The sequence below is a fragment of the Melopsittacus undulatus genome, chromosome 12 (genome assembly GCF_012275295.1).
Source record: "Melopsittacus undulatus isolate bMelUnd1 chromosome 12, bMelUnd1.mat.Z, whole genome shotgun sequence".
Taxonomy (NCBI): domain Eukaryota; kingdom Metazoa; phylum Chordata; class Aves; order Psittaciformes; family Psittaculidae; genus Melopsittacus; species Melopsittacus undulatus.
Window position 1 is genome coordinate 15,142,172 of NC_047538.1, and position 25,745 is coordinate 15,167,916.

The 25,745-nt window shown below is 38.9% G+C and overlaps 1 protein-coding gene across 3 annotated transcripts in view; it reads right to left on the reverse strand.

Moving 5' to 3' along the window:
* The window catches only part of ARVCF (ARVCF delta catenin family member), a 278,579-nt gene extending 253,858 nt beyond the window's left edge, over positions 1 to 24,721 (reverse strand). Inside the window, exons 1-2 of one of the 3 annotated variants that reach the window (XM_034068129.1) lie at positions 24,377 to 24,721; positions 4,293 to 4,359 (exon numbers count right to left, since the gene is read on the reverse strand). The gene's annotated coding sequence lies outside the window, so the exon portion shown is untranslated. Of the gene's footprint in view, positions 1 to 4,292; positions 4,360 to 21,047; positions 21,543 to 24,376 lie in introns of those variants that run through there. The other 2 variants (XM_031047772.2, XM_034068130.1) reach the window with 2 other exon arrangements.
* Positions 24,722 to 25,745: the final 1,024 nt, after the last annotated feature.

The following is a 25,745-nucleotide window of genomic DNA, read 5'->3' on the forward strand; positions in this document are numbered from 1 at the left end:
CTTTATCTGCTTGGGAGAGACTTTAATGGATCTAAATAAAAGGAGAGAAGTTGTCTAACATTTATGCCTTGCTGATTCCATTAGATGTTGCTGTGAGAAATGTAAATCAAGAGACTGGGTCTTAAAGTTTTATTCACTGTAGCTTTAATAGACCATGCCAATATTACTCCAGTATTGCCAGAGATATCTCCAAGAACACTTTATGAATACCAAGAATGCCTACCATGAGTATTGCTTTGGAAGTACACGTTAAATCCTAAACTTTTAATCTATCAATTGGATCCACATAGGGAAATTCAGTATGGCTTTGGGAATATGCCAGCAAAGGTACCACAGTGGAATTAGATTGTATGTTTAACCAGAATGCAAACTCTCACCCTTTGATCTTAAGGATCCTAAATTACATGTTTCTTTTAAATACAAATGTGAGCAAATATGTGCAACTCCTTTTGACAGCTGTACAGATAGCAAATTGTCTTGCAAAAGGACCTAATAATCAGGTTATATGTGCTTCATGAAGAAAACAATTAACTACACCCTACTAAAAAAAGCCAGATTTTGATAATCAGTATTCCAGCAGTCGTGATGATCCCCAAAGTGAATTATTTATTAAACCCTACCTGATCGAGCCATAAAATATTATTTGCAATACTACAACCTATCTTTTGTTGGTGCATAGGTAGCTGCACAAACAGCCACAGCCTGCTGTACCATTGCTGCAGAGTACCAGGCTTGCCCTTGTTACTGTTATCGTGGTTAAGAGACCTAACCATGTAGTGCAGCAACTTCCAGCATCACCTGGCTTGCAACCCAGGCCTCATACAAGTTAAAAGAAGGAGTTCACCTCTTCATCTGCCTGGACCACATGCTCATCCATAAACCACATCAGGTCACACGCAGCAACAAGGCAAATTCCCCAAGCTTTCACAAAAGTAAGTATTTTATTTAGGAATTATGAAGCTATAACAAATGAAAATAAATCCATGCATATTATACACAGAAATACAATATTCTTTTCTAAATCCACCCGACAACACCAAAGGCACTAGAATTCTATGGATAATAATGAAGGCAGAATTAGGACTCCAGCAATTCTGGAGGCTTCTATGATCATTAACTAAAGATAATCATGTAGAGGTAAATTCTCAGGCGTACAACATGGAGCAAGCCATCAGACTGAGTTTATAAACCATGTCATGCAGAGACAATGGCAAAAGTTCAAATTCAAAATAAACTTGGTGTCAGATAAACCATATAAAAATGATTTCCATGAGCTACATATGAAAAAATACTAATTAATGTCTCCATCTAATATAAACAACATGGAAAGGAATTTCCTTTCTGAAAGTACTTGGCTCAGACTTCCTTATGCTGCAAATGTTTATAAACCAAAATGCTGTCTATGGGTAATTTGAGTATTTGGGTCATATCTTGCACTTCCTGGGTGTGACAACCTTGCATACCAAGGCTCAATTTTATAACAAAAGTTACTACAGACTTTTTTAAAAATAGCTTACTTGCAAGAAATTAAGTACCTTAAGCAGGAGTTTGATTAATGTACAGCAATCCATCAGTTAATTAAGATTAATTCATTGTTCTTGAGTATTCCAGAAAATATGGTAGAAACCCAAATTTTGTTCACATTAATCTAACAGCAACGAATTAGGGGGGAAAAAAATTAATTGCAAGGAAAAAATGTTTATAACAGATAAAACCCACGTGTTCTGGATGGCTCTCAAACTGGCAGCCTCAAAGAGGTTTCAAATCAAGACAACTCTGTTTTGCACATTACAAACAAAACTGACCGTTTAAATCAACAACCACAATTCATGAAACACCCATTAAATATTAATTTTCTGAAAGGGCAGTTCTTTTTAATGTTTCACAAATAATGTCTGGGCACTTGTTGACTAGATGCTTGTAGGTCAAATTCACTTGTAATAGCATCTTCTTAAAGGGGATTTAAAAACCAGAAATTCTTACTAGAAGTTATTGCAAAGGGAATATAGGATCTCACTTCCTGAAATGTTCACTAATATTATATTATATTAAGCTTTTAGGAGAGTTGAGAACTAATACACAGTTTTGAAAACTATAGAACTTTTCACAAAATCGGACGCTTTCTCTCTAATCTGGATTCCCTGTTTAGATGACCAATAATACCTGTGATTGTAAATTTATGCCATGTCTACCATTTTCCAGTAAGTATACACCCTGCAATTCTCCTTCTTGGGTTGTGAGAAGCCACTCTGTTCAGACCCACTCCTGCATACAGTGTAATAAAATACACTGGATGATACAAGCAAAATAATTTTAGATAACCAGTTTTTATGGTGCAATGAGTTTCAGAGTTGGAGGGATTGAAAAAAAAAACAAAACAAAAAAAAATCAACACACTGGTATAACAGAAATGGTTAAAACTTCTTTCTTCTACTTGGGAAATATATTTTTTCATAATCAAGTAGTGCAACAGTTACTTACTTTTCATGTAACCCCAGCTATACCATACTACTAAGACTGGTTTTTGAAAGGAAAGTCTTCACATTCAGAGAAATGTGAAGCCATTGAAAGCCACAGAAATTCTCCTGCTGACCATAGTGGGAGTAAGAGCAGTTCCAAATGGCCCAAACTTTTCATATTTTCCACCAAGATGTCAATCTCAAAAAAAAAAAAGCAATTCTATTTTATCATGAAAACTCACAAACCAATAAAGCAATCAAAATAAACCTAAAATTGTTCTGCAAGTGAGCAGTCTTAGCCAAGAGCTACACTTGAAGGAACTAACCAGCATTCTTCAGGGCTGACAAGCAATACATAAAGCACCACCATTCTGAAAACATATGGCACTCCTGATTAAGGGTGACATAGTCTTTAAAATGAGTATAAAGCACACCTCACTACTGAAACAAGCAGATCAGTTTAGATATTAACTCTGTAAAAAAATCTTTGGCAATGACAGCACAATTATTGGTTTCTTCAGTGTAGAAAGAGCAGGAACATTTTCAGAATTGTATATTCTTTCACAAATATGCTGCAGAATAATAACAGGTTGCTCATGTATCCACAAACAGCATCTCATTGATTGCCTGCTACTTTTTTCCTAGTTTTGAGCAAGTAGTGAGGCTGTTTTATAAGAGATAATACCTTCTAGTCCCTGTTATTTTGCTTCCTTTCATCCCTACAATTATTTTCCTTTGCTCTAACATGACAAACTTCACCTCAGGATGACCGTTACACTGAAAAACCTAAGAAATCTCCCACCTCTTCTACATTGTTTAGTTTATTAAGAAGTGGCAACTTTCCGTTTTCCTTGTACTGTGTAAACTGCATTCCCATCTTCCACCCAAAATTCTACTTTTCAAAACAAAGTTGGCGACCATTAAAACAAATTAAATTAGAAAAATCAATGTTTTAAAGAGCTTGAACTATTCAATTAATTTTATTCCTTTAGCAAGTGCAGCTGTCTTCTGGCTTTCACCATTTAAAAGACCAACTTTTAAAAGTTATGTTCCTTTATCCTAACATAGATGGCTTTTCCTGTGTAAGAAAACTTCTGTCTGGTTAGTTCTCCGGGAGGACTTTCCAAATAATGAGCAATCATACAAATTAATGATTTGCTTAGTCTTTGACTATGCTAACACTACTGTTCTGACAAGGGCCCTTCACTTAAAAACAGTAAGTTTGCAGAAGGGTCGTATATTGCAGGAAGCCACACATCCCATACGTACAAGTAGATAACCACTGAATTTATACTTGTGTTACACTCATATACCACTGATTGCTCTCTGAGCTCTCTAGGAAGCAATCTCAAGTGAAATCTGATGGCACAGCTGAACACAAAACTAACAGTTAGGAGGTGGAAAGCCAGTTCATGTCTTGTCTAAAGGCAGGACAGCAGCAGAACAAAACATTTTGAAAAGGTCCATTTATAAAGTTCTGGAAGCTCTACTATTAGTTACATTATACGCAGTTAATTATTCCACATTTTGATTATACAGACATTTGGTTTTATATGGTGGTTTGGTATTCCAAGACTACTTCATACTTTTGCATATTTTAGCCATACTCAGTTCAATAGCCCTACTGTTTGAGAGAAGCCGCGAAAGACTACTACAATCAAATGAATTTAGTCTTTCATCACTTCGTTGTTGGCTAAAGAATGGCAATTGTGAGACTATCTGGAACAGTAACTAGCAAGAGAGATTATATTATTATCAATTTTGCCTTCTAGATTTCATAGACATGAACATGTATAAGAAAAATATATGTAAGAAAATTTTGACAACTCTTACCACCCTTTCAGGCAAGTTCTTAGGTCCCTTTCCTTGTTCATAAAGCACAACTCAGTTATAGATATCCCTGAAAAACATAAGAGACAAACCAAACTGAATGGAAACTCTATGACTAATGTGATTAATAGCTTGTTGACCTGAGTAATGGGACAACTCTATATACAATTTCTACTGCTGGCCAGACAGGATCTGTAGGACAGTCACACTGATACATAGGGTATCCTCTAATAGCAGGGATTGAAGCGATCAACAACACAAATAACTAAGGTATAGTCTTGGAGATTTTTTATATTCCTCAATGAAGAGTGCCCACACACAAGGCCCAACCTGAAGCCACTAATAGCAGCAAAAACTTACTAACTCAGACCCACAAAAGATGTATGTGCACTCAACAGGAAAAAATTAGCTTTTTAGATCAGAAATCTAAAAGAAAAAAAAAAAAAACCTCAAACTTTGGGTTCCTCCCCCCATTCCTGCAAGCTAGTCGTCAGCATTTGGCCACCTTACAGAAATCACGTATCCTCCCCGTGTGCCTTCACCTTCCACAGGAAATCTTCTGTTTCATTTCATAATTTACAAGCTATAAAGCAACACTATGTCTTAACACAGCAATTCCCGTGACTTCAGGATGACACTTGATAAAAATTTATCTAATTAGTAAACAGGATGCATTATTTATCTTCAACTCTGGTAAGTAAATGCTTCAAAGGACTGCAGAACAAAGGAGAAACCTCATCACAAACATGAGACGTACTCTCAAGTAGAGCACGTACACGGAAATTCAGTTTGTGACAAACTAAAATTCCATTATAAGGGTCATGGTGTTCCAGGAGCAGCACTGAGGGAGACAGGAGAATCGTAAGAAATGTGTTGAATGGAACAAACACAATCACAGGCAAGAACTTCCTTCAAAAGTTTCACTTTCTTATTAACAGTTCAATCCAGAATCAGAATCACAATCTTGCCTTTGCTTCCCCTTCTACATTTTGTTTCCAAGAAAATTCAAACAAACACATGATTCCCCCTAACCAGAAAGAAAAGCAAACAGTGGTAACAATCAGAAACAATATTAAGCAGACATTGGTGGAGTAATATTACAGATTAAAAAATGCCATTAGTAGGTTTAATTTTGAAGCACTTCAACAAATCCTAAACTGACCCACCTAAAACTGTTTTTAACTAAGTATGGCAATTCTGTATGAGCCATTTTAAAAGCTTCTACCTTAAAAAATGCGGAAAATCATGGAATACTAAAAAAATCACTATTAAGAATCTCATTGATTAAGAAAAACAAAAGCTGAATAGCAAGCTGTGGTAATTTATGTTTTCAATGTAAATCGAGATGTCAGTGAAGTTACCAGTATGGCTACTTTGCTACCTATACATGTCTGTAGCACCTAGGGAGAGTTCAGGAAGAAGTTATAATTATAACTTACATTTATGACTGTTATAACTTCCTCTGTTTCTGAACAACATAGCTGAAAAAGTATGTTTGACATTATGGTAATTTCTATTTGATTAAAAACTAATTGCTATTCAGCATCTGAAGATGCTCACAGGAAGAAAAGTTCAAGTGTATGATACATGTACTGTTAAAAAGATCAGACTAACACAGTTCTTGATGAGAACAATCACCTGCTATTAAAACTTACCCCTAAGTTTTTGCAATTACATACTCTTAAAACTGCAAGGGGCATAGATGTAATGTGATTTTGGACATTCTGGTATAATACAGCTGAGCAAGGGACTAGGTAAAAAAAGCAGCAGGCAAATGAACAAGATTTCCTGTCTTCATTTATAACCTTGTTTAAAAAGTTTACTCGCCAAATTCCAGGTCCCAGAAGGTCAGAATTTCTCAAGAACCAGGCCGACACTAAAACTACGGAAGTAATATAAGTGGAATTGTATTTTGATCTTGCCAAATAAGCATCGTGGCACAACACACAACACTAAGGAGAGAAGAAATAATGGAAGAGCAACACTGAATCCAGTGGTCTATCATGTGCTTGAACAAACTTCTTTCTGCCAGACTAGTCACTGACAACTAATGAGCGTATACTCTGAATAACTTCAGGAAGGACTATCTTAACAAGTCTCTTATAAATATTCAAAAGACCCACCATATTAGCAATTCCAAACATAGTAAAGGGTGAAGGTCTCAAAGAGCTGCTCTAAGCATACTGCTGCCAATTCTGACTGGAACCTTATGTTGAAGCAATGTCAGCTAACAAGGCATGACCTTCTATTGATGCTGAAAATGATGACTTGGTTCAAAAATTGTTTTGTTTTGCTGCCACAAATTTAACAGCTCAGGTTTTGTCCCCAGGAAGTGAGTAAAAACCTCATTAGGTAACACAAAGCCTTTTAAACAAAGGCTAAGCACCTTTATTTTAATATTACAAGTATGTCCTCAAGGTGCTTTAATGCAAACCAGTTGTAGAGGGGAAAACCAAGCACAGATCTCCAGTCCCATGACTCTGCCACAGAACCACATTCTCAACAGGAAGATTGCACTGACGGAAGCTACGGGTAACATTAATTACGTCAACAGAAAGCAGTGAGCACTGAGCAGCAATACAGCTCAATGCATCACCACAGCAATTCTGAGGCTCTTCAAAAATCCGCATAAACAAAAGGAAATCATTTTCTCTTGTTTATCCAGTCTAACAGGCAAGACAATTATGAATTATTTTAGCAACATCTTTCAGCTTGTCCAAAATATTTACTGCTCATTGTTTTCATCTTCCTAGTTACAGACACACCAATGTCAGACAGTATCTGTTACAATCAACTTGTACCTACTATTCCTATCATCTGTCTTAAGTCTAAACAACAAAGTAATATAGAACAAGAAAAGGGGATAAGAGGAAGAAGAGAATGAAAATACCACAAAGATAAGCAAGCAGTTATTTCTTACTCTGAATGCAATAACAAGAAGTCTTGAGGCCAAAATGTTCCAGCTGAGCTAACTATGCCTTCCTGCTGCTGTTACTAACATGGTATTGTAAGAAAATAATCGCAAATATTACTCAAAAAGTACAAAATACCGAATAGAAACAAAAAAGATAATGGAAGAAATATTTATCTACTGGCAAAGCCAAAAGTCATTAAGAGATTATATTCAATATGCTTTGAAGACAGCTGCATAAAGTGTCAGCAGAAGCCCTTAAATTTAAATAAGCCTTGTAAAATTCTTTATGTCACTAAAGGCAGAAGTTTGAACTCCAGTGTTAATTTACATGAATACAACTAGGTTAGTTTAAAGAAAAAAAAAAACAAACAAAACCAAAACCAAACAACTAAATTGAGTTTCATAAATGCAGCTGCTAATGGTACCCTTGGAACTGCAGCCACATCCCAGCCTGACCCACAGCTCTGTCCATCAGCTCTCCCTCGCTTGTGCTGGGAGGTTATACTCACTGATAAAAAACATAAAAGGAGATTGTTCACCATTAGGATCCTTGCAACTTTGCTTCTTCTTGTAAAAACAGAATAAGTTGAAGCATATTCAATTATTACCCATCTTTTTTTCACAGATTTGAAGAACGGCTGAGGTTGGAAAGGACCACTGGAAACCATCTGGTACAGTTCCCTGTTCAAGGCAGGGTCAATGGGAGCAAGCTGCTCAGGATCTTTTCCAGTCAGATTTTTAAATTTTCCAGGAATGTAAATCTCTGCAGCCTCTCTAGGCACCCTGCTCTAGTGTTTACTTCACCCCACAGCACATTTTTTTCCTCAATTTTTGACCGAAATAACACTTCTTGACTTTGTACCTATCAGCATATTAGCCTGTGATGCCTGTCATAGTATTCTTGATCAGTGGGAGCTGCTTAAATCAATGAGCTCTGAAAATGACAATCAGATGTATAACCATGAAATTTATTGAACATGCCTGCATGCATTAGTAATGACACAGTATGGCCTCTGGGTCCAATAATGCAGAGAGCTGGATTCCTTCATCTTCCAATGACTGTTCCAAATTCCCTAGTCTCACAAGGACACACAAAACAGGCAGACATTTTTTACTCCTGGATATTACACCTATTTCAAACCATCTGGGGTTTATCTTGTTACTGTACATACCAAATAATATTCTTTCAATTTTGTGGTGTCAAAGATACTTAAAATAATTTATCACAAAGGATCTACTATTAACATTCCTTGCCTCAAAAAAATACATGCAAGCAGTTATTCTGAGGTGGAACTGAGAGAAACCTATATAAACTCAATGCTCTTGAGATTTCTATCAGAAAATAGCCATTTGATTTCATATGAAATGACAAGAATGCACAAACATATTTTTTGTTGTTTATTACAAGTCTCAAGTGATATTTGCTGCAAGAAGGACAATGTTAACATGCAATGTAGTGTCAAAGGTTTCCCGAGCAGAAGTCAATTCTGTTCATGATTAGGCTCTTAAAATACATTAAGTAATTCATGTGTATTCAGTCAAATTACACCTGTATGAAGAAAAAAATGAGTATCAGGCAGCTGATCACCAATACTGAAACTGTGAAAGAGTATTTGTGCATAATTCCTCTAATTTTATATACTCTAGAAGAAAAAGGCTTGATTTTTTTTGCCCCCATTTGAATTCTCCAACTTGCTGTATTTTCTACAGTGCATTTACTAAAGTCCATAAATTATCAACCCTGTACTCTAAAATAAGTCAGCCTATTTCAGAGTGTGTGTCATGTGTCTGTCTATCCCTTCCCCACCCCCATCTTCATTACAGCTATTTTCATTCTGGATTCTCCACACACTGTGTGCACCTTTAATCTGTATCTACATTGATCTACGTAAGATCCTCCTAATTAGATTTAATTTCTTCAAGTGAGAAAAAAGTGACATGCTAAGCCTGCCAGCTCTTTGAAGAATGTCCTAGAAGGTCAAATGATGTGTATGTAAGGGCTTTGTGATCTGTTTGACACAAGTAAGATAAGATTGGTCAACATTTCAGATGCCTTCAGTAATGAAAAGCAAAGTAACTGGTATTGATTCCACTCACATCAATCTCAAAATGTAAACAAAATAATTATATGCTCTGCATAGCAGTCTCATGGGTACACGTAGATATACTTACCAATACAGACAGTAGAAAGGTCATTTAAATCGGACACTACGTGGAATTCTAGTTTTCTTAATTGAGCTACTATGCCAGTAAAGCCTCGGAGAACTCTACATCACTTATCGGTAGGAATTCAACCAAAGTCAGAAACTCTCTGAAGATAAGGACTTCTACGGATTGCAGCTCCACAGTTTGAATCTGAAACAACAGCTCTGTTCTTTAACAGAGATACCTGCATTACTGGTTTTGAAGCTTTCAGAAGACCAAACCACGTTCGTTTACTGCTTCAAAGAAAGCAAAAAGATAAAAAAGATCACTATTTCCTTTGTGAGCCCAGCTGATTTCCCCTAGACTTCAACCCATTTTCACAGGAAATAGTTGTGTTTTTTCCCTCTAACCCTTACTAGTCTTTCCCTTTTTTTGTGGTACCATGACAAACTACATTAATTTTTTTTAGGCCTCTCCAGGGCTAAAAGGCTTCTCTCACATGCCTTACTTTCTGCATCACTGGTGAAACCACACAGTACAATCACACACACATTTCTAGCTCACAGCCTCCTTTTCCCAACTACATTACTCCAGCAGACACATCTACATTTGGCACCCATTAAGTTCTTTCACCACCAAGATCAGTAGCCAATTTTAATAAAGTAAAACAGCACTTTCAAAATACAGCAGTATTTATTCATTGCTGCATAGGTAACAAGTCACAGTTTGTGTCCTGCGGCACAGAAGATAAGTCCAATAAAAAGGCAGCACAATCTCATTTATGCTTAAAATGGCTATTGCCAATTATTGTAGTTCTCTCAGTCCTAAGGTGGTCAACTAATGACCATCTCCTGATGGAGAAAACAACCTCAATCTCCCTGTCCCCTGGCTATTATGTCAGCATCCTCTACCATTCCCTGTGCAGTCTCTCCATTCACATAAATCTCTCCTTTTCTAGACACAGTGTTCCAAAATGGTTAGTGATACAAGAATCCTCTCTAAAACTGAACACACTACAAGAGAAATATCACAGCACTGATAGAAGGACAGAGCAGTATACTCCCTCTCAGATAAAGCACAGTTATTTTAGTTGAGTGTTAGCTGGGATATTAGCTATTTATCTAGGATATTGTTTCATGTCTAGTGCCTGGTTCTTTACACAAGCCTATTCATCAAGTCTGATGAAAAAAGCAACAAAACCCACTATATTACGTTGTATCTGAGAACCAAAGAGTTTTCTTTTGTAAGATGTACACATTTTCAAGTAAGCTTAGAAACGGTATACCTATCCTGGATTTCTTCAGGAAAGAAGGAAAAAAAAGAAAGTATCAATCAACTTCGTAAGAACCGGGAGAGCTGTATGTGAGAAAAGACAACATAACACTAAGATCTAACAGAGAACTACTTTCAGCAGGAGGAAGAACTGCCAATACTAGTTTATGTGACAATAGAACTGAATCTGGAATTCAGTATGGTATTCCAGAGATGCATACGGGAGAAAGAGGAGAAAGACTGACTCGTCATAAATATGAACTGCTGAAACTGGGCATGGGTTGCCCATTTTCTGAGCAGAGAGGAAGAGTTTTGATTATTTAGCCCAACAAAACAAAGGCTGAAAGGAGGTACCCAAACTGATATGAACCATCTAAACTTAAATGAACAAAATAACTGAGGAATGGAGAAATTTTCCACCATCAGCAGGGTCAGTTCTTGGAAAGCTGACAATATGCAGAAGACTCTTACAAAGCAGAACAGCAGAGCTGTTCACACTCCAAGGAAAGCCCACACAGCTAAACTTCAGTGGAAGATCCAATGTGAAATCATTCGATTACTCTACAGCTCACGTTTCCATGATGACTAAGGAATAATGTAGCAAGCTGGCAGTTTAGAGGATATCCTTTCAGACATAATTTCCCCTAAAATACCAAAACCAGGCACTTGGCTGTAGGAATGCAGATGAAGATTATGGCATCTACACAACTTCATATTTGAAAGAAAAGGAAATAGTATTTTCCTTAAGTAGAACAAAGGGTAGAGAGAGCTAAATTTGTTCTGGATTCTGGTATAGTGGAGTTACGAATATTTCTCTTTCCCAGTAAAAAGAAAAAAAAAAGCACAGGAAAGAACTCACACCAGTTAATTTCCAAGTCTAACAGTTACAAGGTCTCCCTTCTGAAACACAGCACCTCCACACAGCAAGTATGAGATTAAGCTGTTATTTATGTTTTCTTAAGTTGAAGTTAGTAATTTATTTAGGAAAATGAGGCAATTATACTGTCAATTGGCTGCATCTTTCAAGCCTGCCAGCTACAGCATCAACACATACTTGGATAATACAGAAGTTTATGAAGGGAAAAAAATGCAAGCATCAATTAAGAAAACTGTGAATTCAGTATTTTCTGAAGGTAATGCTACACACAAAGCTTACTGCATTTTAGCAAGAGGCATGGTAGTACTTCAGATATTGATACTTAAAACAAGGTAGAAAAATTACAGAATCTATTGCTTTAGTTTCCACTAAAAGACTTCTCTGTATTGCCCCCTGCCTTGGTTTTACCATTCATAAATTTCAGAACATTTAACTTGTGAAATTTTCAAGTTCTTGCTGTTCCTTTGGGGCACAGAGAACTGGCTTCTTATTTCTAGATTCAGATGGAGAAAGTAAAGCTCATTTCTCACTTGGGGCATAAAAAGAAAGGGAGACAATACAAGGTCAAAATAATATAGGAAAGTGAAACATCTTGTAGGACAGAGCTTAGGCAACTCACAGCTCTATTGGCTAATGTTCAGGTTACCAACATCACTACCGTCCTACAGACGGGGTAATGAAAAGAATTTGCTAAATATAGCTAGAACTGTTTGGAAGGATGCCTATCCTTATTTGTGCGCTCATCTGTTTAATTGCGGGCAATATAGTCCACTAGACAGCCTGAGGCAAATGCGGATGTTCAATATTCTCTGCATTATACAACCCCAACTGGAAATTGCACTTAATTGAATAGTTTACAATAGTATAAATGGAAACTTTGATTTTGAAGTTGTTCACAGTTTTAAGTACCTCTGAGCTTTTCTCTACTCAGGTTTGGTAATGTACTAAATGCATTCAAAACTGTGCAGTTTTCAACAAGCATGGAGAAAAAGGCCACAGAATTCTTGTGTTTCCTATATGACCTCAAGTCTTCCAAATGTATACAAATACAGTTATATTCTGACATAAAAAATAATAAGCTTTATGCTAAAAGCTCCTCACAGTTCAGTAGTCTAAGGACTCAAATTGATTTGCAAATGCATTTTTAACTAAATAAACAGGCCTGATGCTTAACTTCTTGGTAGTGAGCCTTGAACATGTGAAGCACAAAACAGTCCTTTTATACTGTAATTGTTCCTATAACACATAGTTTTCATATAATGCCACTAAACAGAGAATAGGCAACAAATGAGCTCTAGAAGTTAACCAAGAACTACAGTATTATTAAATAACCTGAAGAATAGCAAGTTTGAAGTCATCTGTATTTCTCTGCACGACACTGAGATTACCCCTATTGTCAAATTGTAGGTATAATTGAACATAAAACAATAAGAAATAGAAGGCTGTATATCTAGGAAGCCAGTGCATGCAGTAGCTGGACATTTGAGTCTTCCATTTGCCATTCAAATAAAGAATTAATAAAGTACTCATGAATCTGCATGAACAACTGAATTTGAAGCTTCATACACCAAGATTATTTGTGATACACTGTTGATGCTTTCTTATCATGCTTAAAGCCCATCAAGAGCTTTTATTCTATTCAGTATAAATACATAGTAATTTTCCATTGGACTCATGGCTAGTCATCTGACCAACAAAACATATGCAGAGTTAGCAAGTAAGGGCATAAAAACACATCTCCACGAAGCTAGGTATTACTTTCAAGCAACACTGGTATTCCCAAATTCTTGATCATAATCTGTACCTTCTCCTCAATTTCACTGACTTCAGGCTTGGAAAAGAAAATCAGAGGATATGTGTTCTTCTGCTCGAGATAGGCACAGAAAGATTACAGAATCACAGAATATCTGAAGCTGGAAGGTACTCGTAAGATGTATCCATACGAAGAGAAAAAGTTAACATTCAACTTTGAGGTCCGAACTGGAATAAGGGTGATTGTTACAGATGAAGTCTATCATGGTTTCAAATTTACAGATTATACAATTCAATCACATCACATTAAAAACAACATCTTACCCTTCACCTCTAAAATACTGCCTGAGGACAGGGAACATAGCTTTTTACTTCTATTATCTCTCAGCCTGCAGTAAGGAAGTGCCTTGGTCCTGAATCAGAACCCACAGGAATTTAGCAAGTGCTATTTCTGCTTGTACTAAAATCTTCAATATGCAATTTACATCTTGATATGTCATCATTTCTTGGTATTTAAGTTAGTAACAGCTTCTCTAAAGTAGAAATTTTATTACATAAATTATGGAAGTAGCAGACTGGGTGTAGTAGAGACAACATAAATTTCTGAATCAATACAAAATATGTGCCTGGTAGTAGTTGTTATTCTCTGCAGGTGTGTTATTGATTACAGTCATAATGGTTTCACTTTAGCTGCTGTCAATAACTCTACTTGTATTGTCACACTGAATTAAAGAAGAACCAGTCTAAAAATACATGGAGGAGTTATACCAGAATGGCATGACCCAGCCTGTGGTGCAAAGCAGCAGAACAATGCCAGTTTAAGCTAGGATTCATGTTTGAGACTTCACTTGACATTACATTAATAAAATAGAGTCAAATGTGATATTTATTCAGGCAGAATAATATATGTCTTTAACATACTGGAAAACTCTTAAATTTATAGCTACTGCATACAATAAAACTATGCTTTCAGTACCTTGAGACCATTATTAGGATACTGCTATACAGAACTGAATCAAAGTTTTATGGATGGTTATTGTCATTTTACTGACCAACATGACTGAAGTTTCCTTGCATCAGATTAAGATTTGTAGAAGAAATGTGAAATTATTTCACTTTTTTAAATAGAGTTCATTTCTAAATCACAACTTGCCAGCAATGTACAACAGCAGAATACTAACCATAAGCCAAAGATTTATCAAGTATTGAAAAGTATAATGTTATCAGCACAACTTTATGCAAAACTCTTAATGTTAGCATATCTAAGCATTTTTCTTTTACATACTTCAGAGTAGATGCATAGCAGAACACTCACTCACCAACCTATCAAAACAGAGAAACAGATCCAGACACAAGAGACAAAAGACTTCCTATTTCAGCAATCTGAGCTTTTGCCATTTTAACCCACTATAGAAGATTAACAAAATGTTAGCATTATATGTCAAAGGAAAGAGCAGGATATTGTTTAAAGTGTCTACACCAATAAATAGTGTTCTATACAGATTCTAGAGAAGCACTCAAAAAAAAAAAACAAACAAAAAATAACCACCCCACACTATTTTAATTTTGTGAGACACCTGTATTTCCTGTGATTCTCCTGCTGGCATCCAAGCGATTCTCCTTGACACGCCCCAAGGTAACACCACTAAGTCATGCTCATGCCCACCTTTCTCTCCATATGCAGTCTCATTTAAGGCTTCCCTCTCAGGAACAGCAAAACAGAAACTCTCACAGTAGCAAGCTTATGGATTCCACCAGACTGCTACGAGTAATGATTGTGATGCTACATCACAAGAAACTCAACCAGCTGTCAAGAGAATCCTTTCAAAGTTCAGACAACTGCACAAAAATGACCAGACTTATTTTTTCTCTTTCAACCTTTTACAATTAACCTCATAGGTAAGGGGCATGAACAGCTGTCTACAAAAAAAATCAACTCAGCAATGACCAACTACAATACCCACCAGGTAAAAGTTCTTAGGTTTTCATGTATACATAGCAAGAATAATACTCACGCTGTCTCACTCTCAGCACCTGACATACATGCTTGATTTTGGAAGCTAGTCTCCATATACTGTATGTATTTGCTACTCAGCAGAGAGAGAAGAAAGACTCCTTCCAAGTGTCAGTTAAACCACTTGATTCAAACTCATAGACTGAATCAACCTCCAGGGAAGTCAGTCCATCCCTATCCATTGCTTTTATTTGCAGCCTGAAGTGGTTGCCCTTTCTAACTAAGCCATCTAACTGCAATGACTGAAATTACTGTAGCTATCCCAACTTAAGTATCATCACAGGTTCTCCTATCTCCCCAAGACAGCCCACACTTTATGAACTCACATTTGAAGCCACTCCACAACTCACTTTTCTCTGGGGAACCTCTGCAACCTTTCCTACTCTGCATACTGCCAAAAAGATAATTACTTTTTCATTTAAAACTTGCAAAAAACAGCCTACCCAGTATCACTATATACATTCAGCTCTCATCAAGCTGTGAATCCAGTAGATGAAGATACTGTTGATTAATTAAACATTGCAATACAGTTTCTTAGCCATAGGAATAAGCCAGTAAAAGTCTGTGTGACTGCATCTGTCACTGTTCTGAATAGCAGTTACTTAAAATTTTATCACTACATAATGTAAATTAAATAGAGAATGTTTACTGTAATGAGAAGGTCCCATGAAGGAACTGAGCTGATATGCTTCCAACTTATGGGCAGAAATTACACTGCCAGAGCAGATGAACAGGCAATTAGATTACTGGAAACAGTAGCTCTAGTTTCACTAACTTCACATTGCAACAAATGTCAATCAATCAAGAAAAGCTTTGCTTACAGCAACAAGTTATCATTTTTCAGTACAAAACCTCCATGATCTTTGCTCTGATGATAGCAAAAATAAAGCCCAGATCCTGTAAGATCCTGTAAAGATACCTTTTCCTGGCCAGTACCCCAAATGAAGCTACTGCTCAGCATCTCAGTCAATACCACTGGCACTGGTAAAAATTCAAGATATATCCAACTAAGAATGCAGGTCTTGATATCAATCCCCTGGGAAGTCCACTCTCATGGATGACTGTGCACTAATGGCTAATTCTATATTCACAAATTACTAAATTCTGAAAGAAATAAGGAAAAGAAGAAACACTTTTAGTTTACTATAACGACACAATGCTAGGACTGGCCCCAAACTGATTTACTCACTTCTCCCCTCTCGCTTGCAATGTTTAAGCTGTAACTCTTCAGTAATGTATTTCAGAAGACAGTAAATGCTTCAAAACTCTTAAATAAACCATAAGCAGCTAAACACTAACTGTTCTGGAGGACAAAGGCCTGTTGGCAAGGCACTAGACTTCAAGCTTCCAATGGCTTATGACAGCAATAATAAAGCAAACAAAATAAATAATAAAAATGAAACTGTGAAAGATACCTTGACAGCATCCTTTTAATCTTCAACCAACTTGAGATGTCATGTAAGCACTGAAGCAGCAAAGAGACGATATTACTTAGATAGCAAAATCTCAATTTCTCCCTGACCTGCAAACCATAAGCTAATAGATCAGCGGTGCACTGGCATGTATCTGCACAGTAGCTCATAGAAACCCTTTTGCAGCTTCCAAAACAAAATGATGCAGGAAAAGCATAATTATAAACAACATAGGCTGAAATACGCACAGAAAATTTTGACACTGCAGTCAAGGACCTTACGGAGCAAAGATCTTGAGTTGTCTACCAGATCTGTAGAGATAAAGCATACTGCACATAGTTCAGAAACAGAAAGGTCTTCCCAGGGCAATATAAACTGGAGAGTGAAGCAGAGAAGCACAATCCTACCCATGTGCTCTTAAGGGATCTTAGTACCTTGCAATACTGCCATCAGCAGTTATCACCATTAGGCAAATGTTGGATGAATATTACTTTCTTGGACTACTCAGCCTCAAATCTGTCAACTAAATATTACAATTGTCCTCTTTCTGTATATGTTCTATATTCAAAAATCACTCTTCTCATGGTAATTAATACCAGCTGATGACAGAGGATTAAGACTTGCAGAATCAGACCAAGAGTCTTCACAAAGAAGTATCTGGAGAGATGCAGAGCTGCACACACACAGGCTTGCAGGTTCTTTCCTCAGTGTACTACTGCTAATAAACATTTCCTGTACAAAAAGTCCACTTGTGAGAAAACACAGTTTTAGATACATACAGAAGTACCCAGTGATTTTGTTTTTCTAGGTTAATTCGTCTGAGGGCCTGATTTTGAAAGATATGATTAAGCTAATCCCTTGGTTCATTGCAGCCAACCTCTCTGAATCAACTTTAGATGGCTCTTACTTGAGCCAGTGACATTTCCACTGATTTTATCTAGATTAGACAACAAAAAATATAATTGCATAGGAAAATATGAGGGTATAAACACTTTCACAGAATTTGATATAGTAATCAGTTAAAGATAAATATCAGTAAAGCCAGTCATTTCCAGGCATATAATGATGCCTCGCTTAGTTAACATTCATTATTTTCAGAGAGAGGCCATTTGTTTCAGTACTGGTATGCTCCCAGTAATGACAGCTATGAATCTATTCAGTCATGTTCCTTGTAGCGACTAGATATGAGCTTCATTAACTAAATTGAAATATTCTCTAAAAGAGATTAAAATATTTTAGAATGCCACCCATTCTCCTGGGTCTCTTGTACATTTTTTTTATTCCCAAGATGTTCCAAGAACGGTATGTATTTTGGTAGAACAAAATGTCAAACTATCCTGCAACACAGTGGTAATCAATGAGCCTCATCAGGATTCTAAAATTATATTGTTTGATGTAGTGTGTACAAACTAATGATGAGTAATAGATGCTGTCCACTTACTACTAAATGATTAGCCATTTACACACCAAAAATGCTACTTCTTGAAAATGTGACTGCCAGAGAGTTGACTGGTAGCCTTTCAAATGACTGGATACCACCAAATTAAGCTGCCTTTCCTTAAAAGGTTGCAGAAAAGCAGACATGGAAAAAGAATGAGATTCATTAGCATTAGTTTTTTGTCTTTCATACTATTTAAAATGAATGCAACCTAAGCTAATGAAGAAAATCTAGACCTCCAGAACCTCAGCATATAGAACCAGAAGCAGCTATACAGCTTGCACTGATTGTGAAATGCTAGGACTAGAGCAAAAAGGACAAACACAAGCCTTGCACCACAGTTTTTCAGGTTTGTCTTTGTTCACACAAGCTAACTGAGGAAAATAAAAAACATTTCATTACGTGAGGCAGTTGCTACTTTTTCAACTGGTGAGGTGTCTATCCTTGCTTCAGCACACATGTATACCACATCCTACCTGGAATTTAAGATAATACTTCCCAGTCTCCTTGTTCTTGTTTTAATGCTTAAACCCATGATATTGCTAACGGTCTTTTCTGAAGATGTTTGCCAAGTTATATGTATACTCTAAATGCTTTGCATTAAGGAAAGAGCACTTTCTAAAGATGTGTGGATTTTAATCTTAACAGAAACCTCAGTAGTAATTCTCAGGTGACTCACATGAAGTCTGAACAAGGCACTGCATGCAACACATCTGATAAATGCTTTCCCTATCCATATTGGTATAAGCCTAGAGTTGGCCTTTTTTCCTCCCCCTTCTTCTGTAGGGACAGGCAATAAAGTAAGAAAAAAAAAACAACCTGACCTAACCTTTCTGCTTTGAAGATTACCATGATGGCTATTAGGAATACAAGGCACTCACACTAGACAAGATACTGTCATACGCTGGTTGAACTGTAAAGACATAAGCTAAATGTAATCTCACACTTAGCTGCTACAGCATTTGTTTACAGTGTTTGTGTCAATGATTTATACTCACATAATAAAATATTAAGGGCAACAAATTATAAACCTGGTAGCACAAGATTTCTCACAGGTTTTCCTCACAGCCTATCAATTCTGACACTAACCAAGATCCATCAAAAGCACTGCAGAAATAATGTGTTGCATTACATAAAATCAAACACAGAAGCTTAGTTTTATATAACTGTAATATGCATGCAGATGGTCTTCAGGATATCTTCTCTAAGCTGCAGTTTGCATCAAATTTAAAGTATAAGCAAAATTTTGCCATGTCTAGTACATTGTCTTAATATAATGGGAATCTCCCTCTATTTGTAACTCTTACCAGTTCTTCCAGTACTAAGGAACTGCTGAGACTGAAATCTAATGCAAAGATTCTGAATGAATAGATGAAAAAAAAATCAAAGGGAACTATTTTTCATCTATTCTAGCTAAATAGTAGGTTACATTTATTGTTACATTACTTGGAATTCAGTTGTTTATGTTGACAGCAACTATGACATAAAAATAAAATTCAGCAAAGTCAACTCCATAAAGATCACTAATGTCAAATAAAATACATTCTATGCATCTCTGAACAATGCATGGGGATAAACTCTGCAGTCAAAACTGTATTGTCCTTCTAAACCTTGCCCTCCTGATAGATTCCTTTAGCCAAGCAATGGTATGCTGAACGCATTTGCGTAATGGAGCATATAATTTAAATATTTCAGACAAGCATTTACAGAGATGTTGCTTAAAATAAATTTAACAACCATCCATCGAAATATCTCGCATGATGAGGATCATAGTTCAAAACTTACATTTTTCTGTACAAACTCCAAACTATCTAGTCCTTTCAGTCACTTTATTCCCCATCTATATCCTGTGTTACCTTATTAGAATTAATCTTTTTCCACAGCAGAATTAAGATGAAGCTGCAATTTTTCTTTTGCAGTACACTAACAACATTCCTAAAGCCACTAAAATTCCAGTTTTTAGTACTGCACCATGCAGTCCTGCACAAATCTGTAAACAAAATATGTTTAAATTCATGGAACCTTAAAGGGTTAATGCACTTAATACAGACTGCAGCACTTCATCCTCAAGAAGATACAATCAGCCAATGTCAATATTATGTCATTTAGAATAATGATTTTTACTCTAAAGCATTCCCATTAACACAAAACAGCAGTTTTTCCCTCCAAAACTTGTATCTAGAGTTGAAGATATTATTAGTATAAAAACAGGTCTTCACTTGATATAAAAAATGCTTATTTTTTTTACATGTTAATGATCACATTTTGTATTGTGACATACCTAAGGCATCACAGTAAACTGTGAAAAGCAAAGTGCATGTTGTAAGAATCCCCCCCCTTCCACACATGCAAACAAGAGTCTACATCAGAAAAAAACGAGAAAGGACAGTCTTTACTATATGCATGCTAGAAGTCAACATTTGCGAGAGTTGATCAAGTTTTGCAAACATTAGACTTGAATCATACTGCAGGAAAAATTAAAACAATAATGAAAAATAAAACCGAACTTCTGCTTTTAAGTCTGTAATGGATTTCACGTCTGTGAAGAAATTGGATAGTTTTCTTTAGTCTTTGCTACTAAGAGACTCATCTCCTATGCATGCCACAAATAACCTGAGCAAAGACTTCCCTCCATGACAAGAGCTGCCCATCATATTTTGCAGGATTAACACAATACTGGTTTGTTTAGGGGTTGCTTGTGTGTGTGGCTTCCGCACGCAGTTTTAGCCATTTGTATACATAACTCCTCGTTGTGTATCTCACAATAAACTGATGAACGCTGTTAAACCTTAACCAGCAGTCTTTAGCAGACAAAGAAGGCTAGCCTGCAATCGTGATGCAAAATCATCCCGAACGTACTACACCCTGCAGGAACCTCTCACAGAAAATAGCCCGGCAACCTCATTCATTCCTCCCAACCCAGTGATTGCTCACCATCTCCTCCGTCTTCTCTTATTTCTCTGTCTTCTGCCGGCTTCAAGGAGGCGGGTGCTCCAGAAAAAAGACGAGGGGACCCCCACACCAACTCTTCAATAAAACACTCGGCAGCCGCTGGGCAGCACATCAACTGCAACCCCTTGTCCTCCTCTCTCACCTCCAGTTCCCGGCAGCAGGAGCCCCGCTGCGGAGCTCCCAACCCGCCACTCACTACCCCCGCTCCGACGCAGCCCGGCGGGTGCCCAGCTCCCGCGGAAGGCGCGTCCGTCCCTCAGCGCCTCCGCCGGGGAGAGCGCCCAGGCGGTATCAGCCTTTCGCTACCGCCTCCCTACCCACCGAAGCAACGTAGTAGACTGAGTCGGACTGATTTTCCCCTCCCACCTCTACATTCCTATTTACAAAGGGTATCCAAGACCATCTTTATCCAGCCGGGAGGGGAGGAGGGAAGCAATCATTAACCCTTTTCTCGCATTTACCTTCTCTACTGCGATCTCCGGCTGCGGTTTTAGCGCACGCAGGAGAATCTCTCCTCTCTCAAAAATACCCGCTGCTACCCGATCCCGCCCCGCACCCAGCCCGGCCGCTCGCCGCCCCCGCGGGAGCGCGGTCCTCCCGGCGGCCCTCAAGGCCGCTCTAAATAAAGGTCCAAGCGCAACGCGGAACCACGCGTGCCCTCCCGGAATTACTGCTCGGTGAAGTGTCCCTCAGGCCCGGCCCGCCGAGAGAGGGGAACGCGTTTCCCGGTCGGACCATGTCGGTACCGTCTTTCCAACTCTTTTTTTTACGCGGGGGTTATCATTCCTCAACACTCACACCTGAGGGACAAGGCCCAGCGGGAGGCTGCGCACCATGGCGCGCCCGGTGCCGTCACCACAGCCCAGGCGACCGCGGGCGCACCGAGCCAGCCACCCGCCAGCAGCGCCGCCACCGACCCCTGCCCAGCGCTGCCCGTCCGCGGCCAGCACGCAGCCAGGCGCGCTGCTCGCACCCCACGAATTTTCCTATTGGGTAGTCCCTCCGCACTCGCGCCCAGCAACCAAGCCCTCATTGGTGCATTGCAGGCCGGCTCCGCGCCGCATTGGCTGGCCACACTGCCCGTCCGCGCGGGGCGGAGGGCAGCGAAGGGCGGGAGCGGGCGAAGGAGCCGCCGCAGTCCGGCGAGAAGCGCTCCTGAAGCGAGAGGGGGGTTGGGGCCGCCCGGACAGGCAGTGCCGCCCGGTGAAGCGGCGCAGTGCCGCTGTGCTGTCACCTCAGCGGCTGGGGGCACTGACCGGCCTGCAGCACTGCGCCGTGCCCCACAGCCAGAGGTCTGTTCTTGCAAAGCTAAATCGTACTTTTCACTGCTGTGGACCGGGAGATTCCGGGCCCAGCTGATGTCTGAACTGAGCGCTGAGACAGGTGCAGTGAAGCCAGGCAACACAGGCACCTGAGCCCTACGAATTTGCCTAACTTGACCTTTTCACTATTTGCGGTGGTCTGTGCGCTGTGATGGAGTCACCGCTCAGCCTCCTGAGCTACCTGCATCCCTATTTTGTATCTTGTTATTTATCCCCTTCATTATTTTTATGTTCCTCCTTGAAAATATTTATAGTGTTTTTCCACTCATCCCAAACCGTGCATGCCAGAAGTGGTGCAGTGTCACCAGTGCTGTGGACAAAAGCAGCACCACTCCTCTCTCTCCCCCATCTATTCTGCATTTTATACGTTACAGGATTACATTAGTCACGTTTAGCACGGTATTGCCCTGAGAGGTCATGCTGAAACATTTATATATAGTAACAGCTAAATCATTTTCAGAAGTACTGTTGGCCAAGCTAGCCCTATCCCTGCAGTCTTTATTTCCAGATGTGTTTGCTCACATTTTCTGACATTAAAAATGCCCCCTTTTTTTTTTTTTGACCAGGGTAACTTAATTGGGCACATCAAATCCTGCTGTAACTAATCAGTTATGTGAATTGTCCACTCATCCACTAAGCTGCAGATTTTACCAGTAAAGATCTTACATCATCTAGACAACTGACAGAGATAGGATCAGAGCAAGAACTGATCTCTAGTATCCAAGTCACTGGTGTCTCTCCCCTCTTTAGCAACCACTGAGAGCTCACAGGAAAAAGATAATTAATCCAGTTAAGGTATGGTTTATGCATTACGAACAACATGCATTCCAGCACTTAAAAGACAGAACAAAGGTTTCAAACAAGTAACAGGACTATTTTTGGTTTTGAGACTAATTCAGGACAATTCTACAAGCTTTTCACTAAACTTCTGCTTGTTATCTCCAACAGATGTTCTGCACTGGCAGCCAGTACCACTCTCTTCATTAAAGGCACCAGAAGTGGGTACAGTATCACTGCCTACTTGGGATCAACGTATTAAGAGTTTGACAAAGGGAGCTATACACAGATCTCCTAGGACAGAGTCTGAAAGGACAACAGTAAGTGATCTGTTTTAGGCAGAACAAAAGTAGACACAAGAAACAGAAGAGAGTCTGAATGGCTACCAAATCCAGTATTCACAAATACTTGCAATGGGCTGAGTTTTGTGAAGCTTCCTAAAAAAAAAGTTTAAATTATTCTGAAATTATTGTAACTTTACAGATGTATTAAAAAAAGACAAAACCACCAAACACCAACTCAAACAAATAAACAAGTAAAAACTAATACCATTAAGTTTTAAGCCTATGGACAGTTCCTTTTCTTCTCCCAATGAATGTAACTCTTACTAAAGGTATGCAGACCTATCATCTGAAGATTTTTAATGAGTATCAAGCATAGAAACTAAGTAATTTTTGGTCACAGTGAAGAGTCTATACTTTGAGAGACAGAGTGACACCAAAAAACATTAAATTACATTTAATGTGCATGCATTTTACCAATTTTAATGTAATTGGGGTTTAAAAATTTGTATAATTTTGTCTATTACAGGTTCAGAGAATTGTTTAGGTTGGAAAAGATTTAATTGCGTCCAGCTGTTAACCCAGCACTGCTAAATCCATCACTAAACCATGTCCCTAAGTGCCACATGTCCACGTCTTTTAAACACCTCCAGGGACGGATATCTAACACTTCCCCAGGCAGCCTGTTCTAATGCTTGACAATCCTTTTGATGAACAAATTTTTTGTTATATCCAATATAAACCTCTCCTGGCACAACTTATTGCTATTTGCTATCATCTAATTGCTTGTTACTGTTTTAAATAACTCCGTACCTGAAAACAGAAGCATATTTTAGGTTTATTTATATAAAAGTTTATATATATAAAGTAATAACAATCTATTATTGTGTTTCAAAAGCAATAGTACAAAGAATTATGATAATACACTCACCCAGCAATTTTCAGCAGTAGATCTCAGAAGACCTTGCAAAGGTCAATGCTATAATCCCATTGCTGATGTTGGAGAAAGAAAGCATTGAGATGAACTTGCTCAATGTCAGCTGCTAGGCCAGTTATAAAGCTAACAACTGATACCAGGTTTTTTGCATGCAGGATGAAAGGTTTAGCCTCCCATGCCACATTACATGCTCATATACATCTAGGAGTTCTTTTCTTTAGTGTTCCATATCTTGTGTGTATTCATTTAGAACTCAGAAGAGCAATCAAAGATTTTCTGGTCTTCTCTTTAGGCTTCACCATTAAACATTGTTAATTCACAGACTCCACTGAAGTCCTCTATTGGTACCTTTGAAAAAAGTGAAATAAAGTTTGAAATCTTGTTTTAAATACCCACAAGTAAGTTTGTATTTCACCATGAAAGGACATAAAGGTGGCACGGATCCAATCCCAGCCTACATCTGCTGATTTAAGTACAATTACTAAATATTTCACTCTGATCATGCTGTGCTTAATAACTGAGAGCAAACTTGACTTTGTCAACTTGTGTTTTCCTCAATGCTCAGGAAAGCTGTCCTGGCCTGAATTCATGCCCATTGCAAGCACAGGGATCAGTGACTTTGGCCTTTCTGGAAGTGGAGCCTCTCCCGAAGGTAACACACATCCCACACAGTGACCTGATTCTAGAAGTATGTAGCTACACCCGAACTCACTGTCAACAACCCAATCCCAGCTGTATCAGCCCTCAGAGATATGAGCCTTTTGAAGCTCAGATCAGGCCTTTGACGTTATTATTTCATACCTTGAAAGAAAATACACTGGAAACAGGCTGAGGCAGCCCAGATGCAGCTTATGTACTATCCAATACCAGGCTCTTATCCAATCCACTGTTACGGCCATGGAACTGACATGTAACGGCTGTGTGGAAGGTGACGTGCCTCCAGCACCCGGTACCGCCTCTGGCAACACCGCAGGGCCAGCTCTCCTCACGCCGTGCCGGCAGCGCCTCAGGTCCAGGCGCAGAGCGGGAAGCCACGGCCCTTCACGGCGCCCCGCCCAGCCCGGGCCGGGCCAGTGGGGGAGACGGGGAGGGCGGTGCTCACCTGGCACCTGTGTGAGGACAGCCAATAGGAGCGTTGGGAGGAGAGGCGGGAGATCCGCCCCCCAATAGAGCTCCAAAGGGTGGGCGGGGCGGGGCGCCCGAAGCCAATAGGGACTGGCGTTGTTTTGAGCTCCTCCCGGAAGCCGTGGGGATGTGCTGGTGTCCGCGGTATGCGCTAGGTGAGTGTGGCTGTTCCCTCTGCGGGAGCGCGGGGTCGGACGGTCATGGCGGAGGCACCTCGGGTGCGGGCTGCGGAACTCTC